The 17,325-nt window shown below is 40.4% G+C and overlaps 1 long non-coding RNA gene across 1 annotated transcript in view; it reads left to right on the forward strand.

Moving 5' to 3' along the window:
- The window catches only part of LOC119017528, a 126,801-nt gene extending 114,531 nt beyond the window's left edge, over positions 1-12,270 (forward strand). Inside the window, exons 2-3 of the long non-coding RNA XR_005074459.1 lie at positions 9,802-9,842; positions 11,967-12,270. This is a non-coding gene — a long non-coding RNA (uncharacterized LOC119017528). The remainder of the gene's footprint in view (positions 1-9,801; positions 9,843-11,966) is intronic.
- Positions 12,271-17,325: the final 5,055 nt, after the last annotated feature.

A 17,325-nucleotide genomic window follows, 5' to 3' on the forward strand; every position in this document is an offset into this window, starting at 1 on the left:
TCTTACAGCCGAGAGAGTAATGACTGTCCTCTCTAAGTAGCGTAGGTGGAAGTGGTGAGTATTATCGCAGGAGGAGGAGGTTGACGTTGACACAGAAAACCGTGGTTCATATCCCATCTCTTACCAGCATTCAAAAGCGGTCTCTTTATACCACGACAGCAGTCTTTTTCTGAGCCTTAACCAAGTCATGTTTTGTTGCCTCAACCTCACCGCGCTTTAACCCTGAAGTTCAAATATCGGAAGAATGTCACATAAAAAAAAGTGAAATACGCCAGTGAGAACAACAACCAAAGTGAGATGGGATCATGTGATTTATTTGTTCAAAAAAAAAACAAAAAAACACTAAACTGACAATGAAATCTGTCCAACATGACTCGGGCAGAAATGTTTCCAGACTAATCAAGTTTCCGCTTATGTTTAGTCATATTTGCTGACTTCCTTCCTGGCTTTCTGACGTATCATCTGGTGTTTCCCTGGAAGTTACAGCGACAGATGACCCGATGATGTCGACCGTTGGTACCTCGAGTTAAACTGCAGATTTCTGTGTGTTTGAACACTGTTGGAAACATTTAGGATAATGCAAGCACCCCACTCAACAAAAGATGTAGCAATGGTCTAGTTTTTTTTAGACTTTTATTGCAGAGGTGATACATCTCATATCTGTAAACTAGCAATAGACAAGCGTCTTTTTTAAAAACCTATCAATATGAAGTAAATGTTTATGGCACAATGTTATGGCTATAGAATAACGACACAGATTGGTTCCTCGGTTTCACTTTGCTCTATTGTCTGCCACCGGGCACAAAATCTGCTAGGGAAATAAAGGGTGAGCTTTCCAGTCAGGCTGGCAGCCTCACATCATTTCTATCTGCCTTCACGTCTCCAGTGAAGAATAAATGAATAAATCATCTCATATTTTGTGCTTTGTTGCTTGGCATCGCTACTGTAAGGAAAAGCGAAAGCGATCCGGTTTGCTTTGGGACAGTGGCGCTAAAACGCTAGTGGGGCTGAAGTTGTCCATTTTCTTTTCAAGTGTAAGGTGTTGTTGGACATTTGAATTCATGCAAGTGTATGAATTAGAGAGGGTTATTGTATACATTATTTTATTTTGTGATGTCAAATCTCTCAAAACACGGCAGTCTGCTCGTGGACTGAGGCAACATGTCACCGTGGTTTCCATCCAAAGTGACAGTTACAACATGCATACGATGCACTATGAGGGGGAAGTCTTATGCTCTTCCTACCCACTCTCAGGATTTTAGTCCTTTCAAAGTCTCCCAAAAATACAAAGAAAATCATCATCAAAGTTTAGGAACACTTGCAGGAGAGTGACACTTTTGCTCATGTAGCCCATACATAATGTTGCATCTTTTTTTTTTTCCGCTATGTCATCATGTAAATTAGCTCAAGGCCATCAAGAAGTGACTCATCCACATGAATACAGAGCACATGTACAGTGATTTAACATCCCTCTTCACCTCTTGCTGGAGTCATATTCTAGCATTATATTTTTTGCATTAAGGACCCTTTTTGTGAGATCTGCTAGTTTCAGGAAAAAAAAAAAAAAATCGAGGAGTAAAGCCAACACATTAAATATGAAACAGTCCTTGACAGGAGCGCCATCTCCGAAACTGTGAAAGAACTTCGTCATGCACATTTCCCTAAAAAGCCAAATCTGAACGAGGTGGCTTACTGTAAGAAGCCAGAACAGTGTGCATCTCATGGCTTCTTAAGAAAGGGAAACTGGAAGAGCTGTCAGCTGCGGAAGAAATAATTAAGGATAGTTAAAAAGTAGGAAATGATTCATGACATTTCATCTCACAAAAGTGTGTCTGAGTTTGACAGTGCTGAGGACATTAAAGTACAAAAGCTTTAAATACAAAAAAGTCCCAAAATACAGGCTGTTACCGCTTCTCTGATCCAAAGACAAAAGATCCAAATTGCTTTAGACAGTCATTGGCCTAAACTCAACTAAATTAAACTGTATTGCTCTCTGTCTAGGCTAAACACTTCCTGAGATGATTTCATGACAGATTACAGTCAAATAACTGTGATGCAGATCTCACGGTGACTCACTACTTTTAACTTTTTTTTTTTTTTTTTTTAATTCTCATGCCGGAAGGAACATTTTAATATGCTAAAACGTATTTTTCCTTTTTAACAGCACCGGCTCTTTGCAAAGGGTTGCATCCACTGGAACACCAGCTTTGAGAATGACACTCCCAGAACGAGAGTGACGATGGAGCCAATGTGCGCCTTACATCTGTCTGCATTTGTTCGTAAAAAGCGGTCAGGATAAGGACAACACTGCGGCCCACCAGCCAGACAGTGCTCAGTGGTAATGTTGTAGGTGTAAATGGAGTCATGCTCTGTTGAAAGAGTGAGGCTTGTGTGCGCACTCCCCTCATCCATCATATTTGAGGGTGTACGTGTCTGTCTATGCGGGAAAAGAGAGACGGAGGATGCTCTCCAGCCGGGCCCAGGAGATGGGCTGAAGGGAGGATGACAGATGACGGATGAGGTGCCGTCATGGTTTCCTAAGAGCTCAGTAAGACCTGTCTTCTGGCGGCACGTCTAAATTATTACCTCAGCTTTGCAGGCGTTTGTAGCGCTCAGCCCAGACTTGAGTTATTCCAGCGAGGCTGCAGACCTTTAGGCTTTGTGAGCTCATGAATTTGTTTTTGTCGTTCGCCCTCTGTGGGAAATAAGATACTCATCTGCATACCTCTTGCTGTTTATTCCTGAGATATAGCGTCTGTAGTCAGGGCCCCTCACGTCAAAGCGGAGCTGGTCAGTCACACCGTCGGGAAGCCAGATGCTCTACTCGGCTTCCTCTTCGCCAGCGAGGTTCAATTTAATCTCAGATCTGAGAGCCATCTATTTTTTATCCCACCCCCCCTCATCTCACTGCTGTGGAATATGTAAGCGTGTATGTTTCATGATTCAACAATCCTTTGCCGCGTGGCATCACAACGATGGACTTGCATATGAAGAATTCATATGTCAAACACATTTCAGTGCAAGTTTCCGCGTTCCTGGAGCGGCTGGTCTCAAGCGATCACCGCTATTATAAAATACTTGACTCAAAAAAAGCCCTAATGATGAATCCTGCTGCACGCTCATTAATTCAAGAGTTTAAAAAACATGCCAGGAGTGTGATCTGCTCCCTGCGGACAGGGAGAAGATCACACTCCAGATCTCGCTGTGAGCTTGGATAGCGAGGGCCCCCGTCCCTCTGTGTTCGACTGTGGCCCTAGAAAGCATAACTGGCGGGGAGGCTCAGAGAAATGTGAAGTAGACACATGTCTCTGCCAGACACTGTGGGTGCTCCAGCATGCCAAGTTGGTGTGGCGGAAAGTAGGGCAAACAATGCGATCCAAAACACAACAAAGTGGACATTTTCTTTTGAGCAGAAATTACACAAATACAATGTGTCGACAAGATTTGCATATATTTGCAAATGGAATAGCGTGCCGAGGAGTCGTTGTTATAGCAAGTGCAGCTTCCCCGCCGTCCCTTGGCACATTTGCGGTTTTGCAAGCTACAAACAATCTCATAACACACTCGCAAAACTGCCAGTGTCGGCCATAATCTGAGGGTGACGGTGTTTTGATTGGGGATGTCGAGCCTTTGCGTAAATGAGACGTTTCCAATACTGGACATGAACAGGTCGTTTCACGCGGAGAGAGAAGGGAGATGTGAAAACTGAGATGCATTCTACGAGATCTGTGAATCTGTGAAATCTTCCATGTGTCTTCATTTTCACTGTTTTATTAAAGGTGTAATAGAGAGATGTCCATCTCCCCCCCCACACTATTTTGTTCTGGACCTCTGCTCTGCCCGGCTGTCTTAGTCATCCCTGTTGTGGAAATCTTGTGCGCGTTTTCATTAATTACCCACAAACAGGTCCAGACGAGATAATGAATATACAGAAATGAAAATGTCTCTGTTGACTCATAGCGCGTTTGTGTTTTACAGTGTTGCACAGCTTTTGTGAGCAAGCCAGATTTCCCCTCCCCCAACAATTATCAGCCCACTTGCCAGAATAAATGTTAGCCAAGTGCAAAATGTACGTTTCTTTATGGTTGTTTAGGTTAAATTTTCAGTTTCTCTCTCATCGTAACTCTGGGCTTATGTTTTGCTTAGTTTGCTTTGTTTAGGCACCAACGCCACTTGGTTAAGGTGAAGGAAACGTCATGGTTCGGCTTAAAATACCTAGTTCGGCTGCCACAAATACGTCTGGACATGGTCCGACTTCCTGTGAAAAGGATCCGGTTATAGCTGCCGTCAAAAAACGCTTTGGTTTGGTTTGATCGCCAGAGAGCACACACATTCCTCCATCCCCTCTGAGCTCTGGGATGTTTCACAAAATGCACTCGTCTCTTTTCCCAAACCAATCAAACTCAATTAGCCGTTCATTACGTGTTGTTGCTGCACTCGGACCTGAAGAAGATCCATAGTGAGACTGCAAAGATCGGCTGCTTTCAGGTCTTCAGCCAGTCGGCAAATTGTGCAAAAAAATGCCCATCACAATCTCTTGGCGCCCAATGAAACATCTTTTAATTGTTTGTTTTGTCCTACAAACAGTTCAAAGCCCGAAGCCGTTCAATTTAAAACAGTACTCGACAGAGAAAAGCAGTAAATCCTCACATCTGAGGGGCTTACAAATGATTACAAGCCGCATCAATTAACTGTAAACACTCTGACAACTAATAAAGTTGGTGAGTGTGTGTGCAGCACGGAGGAACACATTTCTGCCTCTTTAGCAGCTGAATGATCCACGGTGTTCTCCGGCTGGCCGCTACCTTTGAATGCTTTTGTTTGGTGCTCGGCAGGCAGCTTACAGTTACATTGTCAGAGCTCTTTCCACTGACAGAAGTTGCCTGCTGCTGGTGGAAATGGGGTTTGTAAAAGTGGTGAAACAAAAGAGTAAAGCAAAACAGCAAAGGTTAGTACAGCTTTGAACGACTCACTGACCGGGAAAACCACTGGCAAACCTGTCGACTGGTTGGCCGGTCAACTACTCTGTTCAGCACTTCGACTGGTTATAAATGAATAGCTGTGGGATGTGCTCGACAGCGTCCGCCATAAACCAAAAGTCATCTGTCACCATGGTTACTGGTGTATGTCTCGTTTGCCCAGCTGTTGTGCTATATTGTGTGCAGCGTCTCTGTAAATGCGTAACATCAACAAACCAAATGGGATGTCATGTTCTGCTCTGGCCCCCACTTATCGGTCTGACAAATCCTCATTACGAAACATCAACTTACAAAAAAACCCAAAAAAAAAACAGACGATCGCCAAATAAATCCTCAAACCTCCATGTGGACAAAAAAGTACATAAATTATGATCATGTTTTGGATTTTCTGGTCTCTGACTGAGGCAGACAAAGGAGTTTTATCTCTGACAATTTATGTAAATCAAGTATAAAACAATTATCTGATGATGATGAGGTTTGATAATACCAAAGAATTGAAGGCTCACTTTTGCCTAATTTGCCTCATGATGCCTCTCTGCTGAGGCCGCCGCGCTATGGCAACAGCACTGTGGAGTTTAGTTTCAGCTCAGTTGTGAGTGCTAAATAAAAACAGCAGAAGATTTATTGCAAAAGAACCTCTTCCTCTATTTATCACTGAAATGCTGTGATAATACTCTAATGTCCCTTTTAGGCCTGTTTCACGGTTTTCCAGTGTATTTACATTCATAAATGAAAAGACACAACCAGTTTTTAATAAATGCATTCATTATGATGGAAAGATGAGGATATCTCTGATTTAAAGACTTCCACTTATGTTCCCTATTATTTTTTTAAAATCCAATTTAATCGTATGACTGAGTGGAGAGACTAAGTGTTGTAGTAAATCAGTATTAATAACACTTCAGAAGCATCAATTAGCAACAACAAGGCACCAGCAGAGGGCATCAAAAAGTCATCATGTTCCCAGCCAACTATTTATAGGGCGCCTCCAACAGCTACATTTAACAAGAGCACAAAGGATGCAGTGGAGACTTTCAGAAAAAAGAAAAAAAAAAAAAAAAAAAAAAACTTGGGGAGCTGTGGGGCAGCCACATGCTCACGGGCTCTAAATGTGACTGCTAAGCTGAACCAACATATTGCTGTCATGTTGTGCTGCAGAACAGCAGCAAAGCTGTCGGCTCGCTCAAACCAAGAAGTATACCAGCTGGACAGTGCTGGCTTCCTCGAAAGGTCCGACTTCAGACGCTATTACAGTCCGCTTTCCATGGACTGAGACGAGGAGTACTGAGCTCTAGGCTTGCATATTTGCAAACCTTTGAGGTTTAAAGTTAGGTATAATGTAATGATGTAGTCATCCAATCATTTCACCAGAGAAACAACAACCTCCATTTCTCCGAGGTATGATAAACATGGTTCTGCTTCGCTAATAAAATATCTCCAAAACAATGTATCAGCCGACATCTACTTGGCACTCAGTTCATCTAATCCAGATGTGGAAGTAACCAGATTAGAGACGAGAGTGCCAGCTCTCCACTGGATGTATCCAATCATGTTATGTATGAAACGCACCGAAGGAATAAAAAATATTTCAAGTGTGATAGCGGAGAGGTTCAGCGACAGCAGTATAGGCACTCTGTCTTGTGGCTCCTCTTGATGCGTGGACGTGTGCCAAGAAGGAACTAAGTCCCTTGCAAATCCATTCACTGGGAATGGTTGTCATCCCTCCAATCCATTCAAATTTGATTTGGCAAAAAGTAGTTTGCATGACAGAACCTTGTGCTCCGATTGGGGGAGGTGATGAGGGGGAGGTGAATGACGCACATGCCCGGCAAGCTAAATGAGTCAGGGGGAGGAATCCCAGGGCTCATACAATACACTCGGTTAATAAATCTAACACCTCATTTCGAAATGGCAGTTTATGCAGCTAAGATATATCCAAATAGATTTACACCACAGTAGATCCATCACTCCTGCCTCAAAGGAAGACAGGTAAGGGCTCACACTCTCTTGTTTCTTGACACGTTTCTGGCTACGGCTTGTATAATCTCCCTTTAGAGATATTAATTTAATTACTCATATGCCTGCTATTTTTCCAATAAATTGATTTTGTCACAATGAATGTCACCATTTTCAAGGGGAAGTCTTCAAATTGTTGTTTGTTTTCCCACCAAAAGTCTAAAGTATATTTAATTTACAATGACAAAATGAGAAAAGCAGCTCATGTGTACAATTAAGAACATGGAACAAGATAAGTTTGTATCAGTCACTTCGTTTCATATCTACTAACTACTCAGCTAAGCACTTTAAAGCTGCTTTCATCAAAATTCTTTATAAATATGGACCACCCACGCAGGATTATCACCAACCTCTCCTCAGCTCAACAGAGCTCTTCAGAAACTTTCAATCTTTTTTATTCTATCTTAAATCGACTGAGTGTTTTGATGGCCGGTGTCTCCCAAACCAACATAAATCACCACTGACTTTGGGTTTCACACTGTACGAGAGCAGCAGCCTCCTAGGTAAAAGCCCTGTGCACGTGTGACCCAACCATCCTTTCCCGACCTTCTCACTCTTTATACTGCTTTGCCTGACTTTCTCCTTTGCAGTTGTAATAAGTACCACGACCACTAGAGGTCACAATCTAATAAGAAACACAAATATGGGTCTCAACAAGCAGCTCTCAAAGTGGACCTATATAGTTTTTCCTGACGAGGACAAGCTGGTAAATCTACTGTTTCAGTTCATTACCACTGCTCTCATCAGTGGCACTTTCAGATGTAACAGGCAGCTGCTGTCAGTTAAAGAGCTGCAAAAAAAAAAAAAAAAGTATACACTCCCTGCCCCGTAACATGGACTCCACCAACGGCCATCCGCCTCCATCACCACAGGAGCATAATGATGCAGAGAGGCTGATAAGAGGCCAGGCGGATAATTGATGTGGTTACTAAATGGCTAATTTGCATTCGAAATGAATTGCAGTAGAGGGCAAAGTTATTGACTCGATGGTGAACATTGTGGAGCGTTTAGCAGATAAAGAGCCAGAGATCTTTCTGTTGGTGGAGACCAAAACAGAGTTGAAAAGACTCTCAGTATTGGAATTACATTCACTGTATTTCCACTAAACATAACTCCAGATGGTTGATAATGTTCTGTGTCTGGTTTATGTGCAGAAAAGCAACTGTGGCCAAGTTCACGAAATCATATTCACAGATATGGTTTTAAATGGAATTTGCTTTATTGCATGGTGGATCAGAACCTCTTACCTTATATTTTCCTTGTATTTTTGCAGCTGTGCATACTCAGTCATAGATACTGTAGTTGAATCTCGGGGCAACACTTGTAAATTGGTCAGAATGTATCGCTTTTTGATGCTAACAAGGACAACAGAGAGAAACGCTGTGATTGTGTTACTTGAATCCACAAGTGACTGCCATCCATATAATGTGATTATATACGCACAAACATACTGTGTAAACCCCCCGCCCCCCCCAACACACACACACACACACACAAAGTGACTCTCTTGGATGTACTGAAGCTATATTACATAATATTCCAGTCTGGAGGCTCTAACATCCTTCCTTTCTCAAATCAATACCAATTAATCAACTCCGACCATGACATTCTGTTTTCGTATTCTAACGAAACATAAAAAAGGCTCCGAAAAATGTTGTGTTTGGTCTTTTGTTTGACTTGGAAAACAAGACAAGAGTCGAAAAGGAGTATTTGAATAATGCATCACTCGTCTTTTACTGTGCGATGCAATGTGTATTTACTGAGCATGCTGATGAGCACATCAGTAGTGAGATAGGCTATCTACAGCCAGGTTCCCATGTGGTTTTAAATGTGAATGAAGCCACGAATACAAATTAGTGTTTTAATTTCAAGTTTAATGTAGAATGTCTTAGTTAAAGTTTGATAAAAGAAATCTCATGTTTTATGTATCGCTGGATAAATTAAAGTGGCTGGTTATTATGGGGTGTTAGCAATGGTTACTACTCTCCAGTACTTCACTCTAAAAGAAGTGAAAATGGATTGAACAATCAATGACCAATGTGTAATTTCCGCTGATAGGGGCATCTCAATCAAAACAAAACACACATATAAAGTATGAATACATAATAGCATGGGATCATGGGAGTTGTGTTATTCATTGTTAATCAACCATCACTTCTCATGAAAATCTAATGTTTCTTAGGAAGAAAGGTTAATGAATGTTTCAAACTTTGTTGTTGTGTTGTGTTTTGTTACGTTCACCAGTTCCTCACCTGCTGACTCTCTGCTGAAAGTTATGGCGGCAGGTGACCAAATGAAATGCACCATATCCTTGAGCAAAAGTGCAGATTTTCCTGAGTTTGAACACTGCTGGAAATGTTCAGGACGACAACAAAGGTGGAATTCTTAGACATTTTCAACAGACAATTTCTTAATTGCAGAAATGAAATAAATGACAGTATCTTTGAATGATCTCTTAATGAACATACAAGGACATGATGAACACGATTAAACTGTTTTGCTTGCATTTTATGTCATGGCCATAAGCATACATGGTCGGGGGGAGGAAGCTATGTTTCACATGGCTTGTGACTAATTGTTTTTTTTTTTTTTGTTTTTTTTTTAAACAGCAATTATCTGCATTATTGGGTCTTACATTGTCATTTGATTTATGTGCGGTAGGGCAGTCACAGTATCAGATTTCCATGGCACTATTATCATGGCCAAAAGAATCAGTTGTTACCTCGTTTTACATGATTTTGTGAAGCAGTAGTAACCAGCTAGCAACTTACTACATCTTCCTTTTCTTTTTTCTGTCTTTTCTCAGGTGGCAATGGATTTTTGCTGCCACCTCCTATGACAAAGCGGGTATGTAAAGAACCTGGAATGATTTAAGAGCCGGATTATTTACATAATAGTATTATAAATATTAACAGGAAATCAGGGTTTAGTTGTTTTTCTACCACAATTATGGTCAATATAGGTATATTGCCACACCCCTAATGTATGGTAATGAGTTTTCTTTACTGTTGTTGTGTTAATTATTATTGTCCTTATCACACTGTATCACTATTAATATCATTATTATTATTAGCAGGAGTAGTAGTAATATACTATGTATTGAATTGAATTGCATTGTTTGCTTTCATTTTGGTTTGCCATAGTTTATGGATATATTTCAGGACACACACACACACACACACACACACACACACACACACACACACACACACACACACACACACACAAACAAGACTTAAAATTTGCATGTATCATAATTCAACCTAATACCATCTAAATGTCAGAAGGGTTACAGATGTTATTAGCACATTTATGACTGCAGTCCCGACTGTACTTACATGGAACATGAAGGATGTTAGCAGATGCATTACATGAATTTATGATCATAATCCATTTAATCTTTGTCAGGTTTGGCGTATTTTTTCACTGTGTCTCAGCGCATTCAAGGACAATTCAACATGATAACTTTGCCTATAGGGGCTCTTGATGAAGTGACTGAAACAGGCCTACACAATATATGAGCCTGTCAGATTATATTCAGCGCCAGATAATTTAATCCAGGCTTTTACCTAACATCAACATTTCATGAGATTAACACATTTCTTCACTGATATGCTTCCAGAGAACAGTGTCTGGCAGCATCACTATTTAGTGGCGATGAGTATTGCAGCCTTGTCCTTTTAGCCTGCAGACTGGAGATTCAGCATGGAAATCATTTCCTGTTCTGAAGTCTGCAGGATCAACATAATTTATGACTTTGGGTCGTCTAGGGCCTGGTTGTCACTTGGAAATTAGAATTTGGAGGAATTATTATCAATCAATGATAAGTCTGACTCATAGTCTGTGCCACATGTCCTCTCTCCTGTATGTTGAATCAGTTCTGATTTTGTTCTTAAATAAAACAGATATCTCACATGTAATTCAAATAAAAAGAGGCATGTATGGCTATACATTTGCATATAAAAGGTAATATAAAAATTGATTTTTTTTATTGATGATCTTTCTTGTCAAATCCATCCGTTTGAGGATCTCTTCAGAGCCCTGGGGAAAAGGCCTCTGCTGAGGAGGAAAGTAAAGGCTAGCGTCAACGCTGTGCTCTTGAAGCCAAAGCTATAATGAACACCGCATGTTCGAAGTCAGGCACATCGCCTCAAAGATGACTAAACTCAAATATAAAACACTACCATAAAAATGCACCCGATGAGGTATTCGTAAACATGTGTGCATTGTTGACACCAGTTTTACTGAAGCTTTATTTTTGACTATGAAAAATTCATGCCACTCCACTAATTCTAGATTCATGATGGGACATCTTATATCCGACCAGACTCGACTATCTGATACATTGCAGACTTGCTGAATCACTGGAAATGTATCATACCCTCTTTTCCTGCATGACTATATATCCCAAAACAACTGAATTTCCATCACATTTGTTGTGGTTAATGATGGCCCCCAGAGCAGAAATATCAACAGAAATATCAAGTGTGCATGCAAGGTTCCCCCTAACCTAATTGTAGATTCCATGGCAGGTTGCCATGGAATTTGCTGCAAACATTTATAATGCCAAGAGGATAAATGCTTTTGATAATAACGATACTTGCTCATTCATCTAAATAATACTAAAGTGCATCGTTGGCCGACTAACTTTTAAGCAAAAGAAGAAAAAATACAGCTTAAACTTCAACAAAAGTATAATAAATGCATGTATACCTCTCAGCGAATGGTTCCTTCTACCCAATCTTACACATGACATAATGGATTTTACCAATCTAACATTTAAGAGTTTAACTGACATTAGCCATTGGCTGCTGAGTTTGTTTTTTTGTATTTTTTAAAGCCCCCAAAACACTGACACCTTATTGAAATGTATGAAAAAAAAAAGAAAACATAATTTATTTCCAGTGATCGTTAACAGCCACACTACAGCGACTAATTATTTGCTCTTTTCTTCTGTTTTGACATATGCAGCTACCTTGCGGACTACATCAATATTTATCAGGCATCGCTCACTTTGGCACACCGTCTAATAAATACTGCAAATAAACAAACAAACCGAAATGAAGAACAGAACAAGCCTTGTGTCATTATATAAGAGCAAGAGACGAGAGCGACCCCAGCCACAGTCTGATCATCCTCCTGCCATCTGGCAAAAGATACACAAGTATCCGCTGCCGTTCCACCGGACTACAGAGCAACTTCTTTCCTCAGGCTGTGAGACTCCTGAACTCACCTCGAACACTCCATTGCCTAAAATAGATGTTGCAGGACTCAAGGACACAATCGATACTTTGTTTATGTATAAAAATGATGATACATTTTCCTTGTACATTGTGTAACCCAGTCACCAAACTAAATGTCACCTATTACATTGCCTAGCGTTTTGATACAGCTTTTTGTTTATTTAGATACAATTTTCTATTTCTGTTTTGTCACAACACTGTGTGTATGCTCTGCCTAGTTTTAGGCACAGACACAATTTAGTGAGGCTTAGGAAGTCTTCATGGTTTGGCTTAAAATACCTGTTTTGGTCGCCACACACACACAATGTCTCCACAGACATGAACCACAGTTGCCTGTTTGGCAGCCTTGTAGGTTATAACAATGTAATGACACCTCCACCACTGCCTCCACACCCTGATGTGACCAACTACTACTAAGCACATTCAATAATGTGAATGTGACATGCCACGTCTGGGACAAACATCCTCCTTGCGCATATCTGTGGTTTGTAGAAATGTTAACCTGCTAACATAATATCCTGTCAGCTGGGCTGACACACAACAATGCTGAGGAAATTTCATATATTATCACTTAGAGAACACGGTTAATCATCTGTTGATGAAGGTTCACAGTCACCAAGGTGATGGAAATACAGTACAGCATCATAGGCGACTGGACTTCTTTCTTGAAGGTGTCAGAACTGAAGAAGGCTTTTGGCTGAGAGGTGAAACGTCTTCAAGAAACTGAAACTAGACCAGTCGCCTAAGATACAGCACGTCATTATGGAATGAAACCTGCCTGGACGGTTGATTCAGCAGGAAACATGCATTGGAATGTATCTGAGTTACTGTTCATTTTGCATTTGCAATTACTCTATTGTCGGTGAGACTTACACTCAAGTCCAGAGTGAAACATCTCGTAAAACTCTTTAAATCTGAAATTGAATTTGGTACATTTATTATTTAAACCTACCATAAAATCTGGTTTATAAAGTGTAAAACCGAGGACTTCTTAGGCTTGATGTTCTGCACAATTGTACAATGAAAAGGCTTCTGAACTTACAACTTTGAGAGAAAAATACTCTTTAAAGTCTTTTTTTAATGAAGCTTTATTTGATATTGATGCCGTTTAAAAATGAACTATTCACCAGGAACTTTGGGTCATTTTGACCGCTGACTTGAAAGTGCATGCTCTATCTACAGTTTGGACAGAAAAAAAAAATAGTATTTGTGGGTGCAGACAGAGGTTTTCTAGAGTAGTGGATTGAGGTCCTTTTACATCTCTATCAGCAAAGTCAGAGCAGGCAAGAAAACAAAGTAAGGCCGGGGTGAGAGGATTAAGGGGAGAAGAGGGCCCAGAGCAAAGAGCTGCTGCCGGTCTGATAAGTTTGCTGAGGAGGCTGATTCATATTGGAATTTGGCAGACCTCAAACCATTATTGCTTGCAGAGGACATGAGAAAAAGTCAGTAGATGATTCTGTTTTGAAACTCTATCTAGAAACCTGTAGAAACTCTGGTGAGAACCCTTTTGTTCGTGTGACTCACATCAGCTGCAGCCATTTGATTAATATGTCTTACTAAGCTTATTTAGTCAGCTAACTACATTAGATTAGGTGGCATGCAGCTCAGTTAATTAAACCTGAGAGAGAGGCTCAAGTCAACCTGAATCTGCATCAGCTCTTTAACTAAGGACCTCATTTTGTTTTGATTTGTTACCTGGTGGCAAACATAAATAATCCACCTTAATTCCCTCCACACAAAACATTTCTTTGTCAGTAATTAGTGTAACTGGAAATTAATAAGTGCTTAGTGTGTGCTAAATTACAATGGATGTTTCTCAGACAACACAACCGTGATTATTCATTCATATCTGTTAAGCAAATTTTTTATGTTTGATCAATGTTAACAGGTAAACGAAGTGAGTTTTATTAATGTTGACCCTGAAAGGATAAACAGATGGATGGATGGACTTTAAAGGTGCAATTTGAAGGAATTGTGCTTCTGTAGTTTTTTTTTTTCAGTTTTTTTTTTTATTTTTTTTATAAAAAAATAACTAGGGGACAACATATGATGGGAACTAACTGCTGCTAACTGTAGCTGCTTGTTAGTTAGTTAGTTAGTCAGCTCAGCTAGCCGTGCAAGTAGCAATCCAAAATGTAAGCTGGGCACAGCTAAGGAATGCTGATGCAAACACTGCTAGCATGGTAGCTTTGGACCTGGACGGATCGGGACAAGCTTTGATGTAATACATAGACCACATAACTTCATTAATATTATTTTGTTCTCATTCTGTGGACCCTGTTTTATTAATTTTTGGATGTTTTCAACTAAAAATCTTACATATTGCATTTTGTGATAGAGCTGCAACAATGAATCGATTAGTTGATTAAACAAAACAAATGTATTGCAGACAACTGATCACTCAAACTGTGTCCAGGTTCATAAGGTAGGATCTGCTGCTTTTCTTTGTCATTGTAGTAGTTAATGACAATTAAAAGAGGTCACTTCGGGCTCTGGGGAATTGTGATGAAGCCCTACACTGTAAAACAGCGATAGATTTAGATTGCTCTGAAGAGTAACCCGTGTTCTTGACACATATATCTTAACTACCTACCTATACTCTAGACGTCAACACAAACTAAAAAGGGAATCACAGTGAAGTCATGTTTTTAGCATGACAGAACACCGACTTTTCTCTGAGCTAAGATTTGGTTCACTAGTTGATATGGTTTTCCCGTTTGCTGCTTTCAGTTAAGCACTAAGTAAGCACTTGGCTTGTCAGAGCATGCCTGCTCCAAACTGAATTCTGGTGTTTTAATAAGGGGGGTTACGCTGGTTTAAATGGTGAAAGAAAGTGTACTGGCTCTACTTTCCAACAGGCATGAAGACAACTGAACGGGTGAAACTTGGACGGGTGAAAACCCGTTTCTCTTTTCTAGGCCTGCAGAACATGGATTATTTATTTATTTATTTATTTTTTCTCCAGATGGTTACCATGGAAAGAGGAAACCAAGTCTGTTTTGGTGAGTTTAATTTCCTTTCAGTCCATTTTGAATGAAGTCGTTTTTTTTTTTTTTACAATGAGTTAATTAGGCAATCGTGCTCTGTGCTTTGTTTATTTTGTCTAATTATTAGACTAAGTTGGGTACACGCTGCTCTTTCATCTCCCAGCTGAAACCACTGTCAACTCTTGTGGAACAAAGTGGTATTAGTAGACAACATGGGCCAGAGCCAGCTGGTTGGCAATGCTAACCTCAGTACATAGAAGTTAAAGAACATACAGTACTATGTGACTATGTTCTGGTTTCAATACCACCACTTGTATCAAATCCGGCTCCTCTGTTTCCATATTTTCTGTCACTCTCTTGCTGGATCTATCTAACGAAGGCAAAATGCCAAATAAGAACACAATGTCAGAAAGGAGAGGTATAAGAATGTCAAAATGTAAAAGTGGTCTTTTAAATGTCAACCCTGAGATACATTAGTGAGCCTCAAGGTTTTTTTTCTTCTTGGTTGGATGTGTGACTGTGAGCTGGGTGGCTGACACACATAAACGTGCACTACTTCAGTCTGAATGTCAATAATATTAATATATATCACCATTTGGCCTGTCACGGGGCTTTTACTGAAGCTAAAAATCATAAACACATTTACACTTTAATCAATATCATAAAAAATATGGCGCAGCAATGAATGTTCCCTTTCTCCTGAGACATGGGTGCCAAACACATTAATACAGCTTGAAGATAATTTATGGGTTGAGGGGCGCCACTACAGCATTTGAACAGTTATACATCCCTCAACTGAGTGAAAAGGCTGGGGAAAATAACATTTTCTGCAATGCTTATAATGAGATGCCCTGCACAGCGACTGATAATGTGTTCCAAAAAAAAACAAAAAAAAAAAACACTGCTAATGGCTGCAGTGATGAAGGAAAAGAGGATAAAAAACAGTGATGTGATTTCTTGTCTTATCCAGGCAGCATGCTGTGTGTACCATTTAAAGTTTTATGAACAAACAAATTAAAGTAAGCTCTCTGAGGCAGTTCAAACGGAAATGATAGAAAGAGCTGAAGATGCGGGGAGGTATCCCGGAGCTTCTGTCATGGAAGCAAGGGTTTGCTCTTACTATTCTAACAATGGATTACGTGCATGGGTTCGACAATCACTACAGACGGAAGAGCATGAGGAAATAAGTGCCAGTTTGACTTTTTGGGCAAGGTGCATGCTACGGCCCTGCATGTGTGGGTATGGGGTGTATCTCTGTTGGTCTCCCTCTCCTGCTCAGTTGTTCTCCAGATCGGGATCAGGCTCCTCCCCTCGTCTTCGGTTCCAGTGGCGGTTTTTGATAAGTGCGGCTCCGTCTAGTGCAGGCGCGCCAATCCGAAGTCAGCAATCAGGGCCTGAGTTGTTTAATGGTTTGCCAGCTTGCCAGTCGCGGGGGCTGATCCCTATGGCCAGCTCACCTCGCCAGATTGGGACTTGATTCTGTATTGTTGATACTGGGCCAGGGTTAGTACCTTTAGTACTGAGATCACGCACATTAGTTGGTTTTCTGTGTAAGTCTCAACAGCATTAGGGGTGCTGCTCCTTTTGTATTTTCTTCTTTATCACCATTACCAGATGTGGTAGGTTTATTTTTGTTGCTTTCCTTAGCTCCATTTCTATTATTATTTTTTTTTTTTTTTGATTTGAGCAGCAACCACCAGCATTTTTCCCCTGTCAGCATCCTCTGTTTTGTATTCTCATTTGGTTTAAACTTCGGCAAATAAATTATTTATATTTCAACCTTAACATCTGGTTTTGTGTTGCTTCCTTTTCCCTAGCGAGCTGGGTTGTAACAGTGCTTGATACTGATATTGTTTTTGGAACATGAATCCTTTTCCACTGACTTATATACACATGGTTTTAATATATGGGCATTAGCTTAACCATACACCACAGCTTCTGCTGTCATTGTTCAAGTCTTCATTACAAACCCCAGAAAAAGGTTGATGTTCACCAGTGGTGGAAACAAAGAGGGCAGAGTATGTCTGTGGATGGGTCACCAGTGCACAGAAAGTCTTTTTATATCAATATTTAAAAGAGGGCACAGCATCATGTTTTCTC

Source organism: Acanthopagrus latus, chromosome 4 (assembly GCF_904848185.1).
Source record: "Acanthopagrus latus isolate v.2019 chromosome 4, fAcaLat1.1, whole genome shotgun sequence".
Lineage (NCBI taxonomy): Eukaryota > Metazoa > Chordata > Actinopteri > Spariformes > Sparidae > Acanthopagrus > Acanthopagrus latus.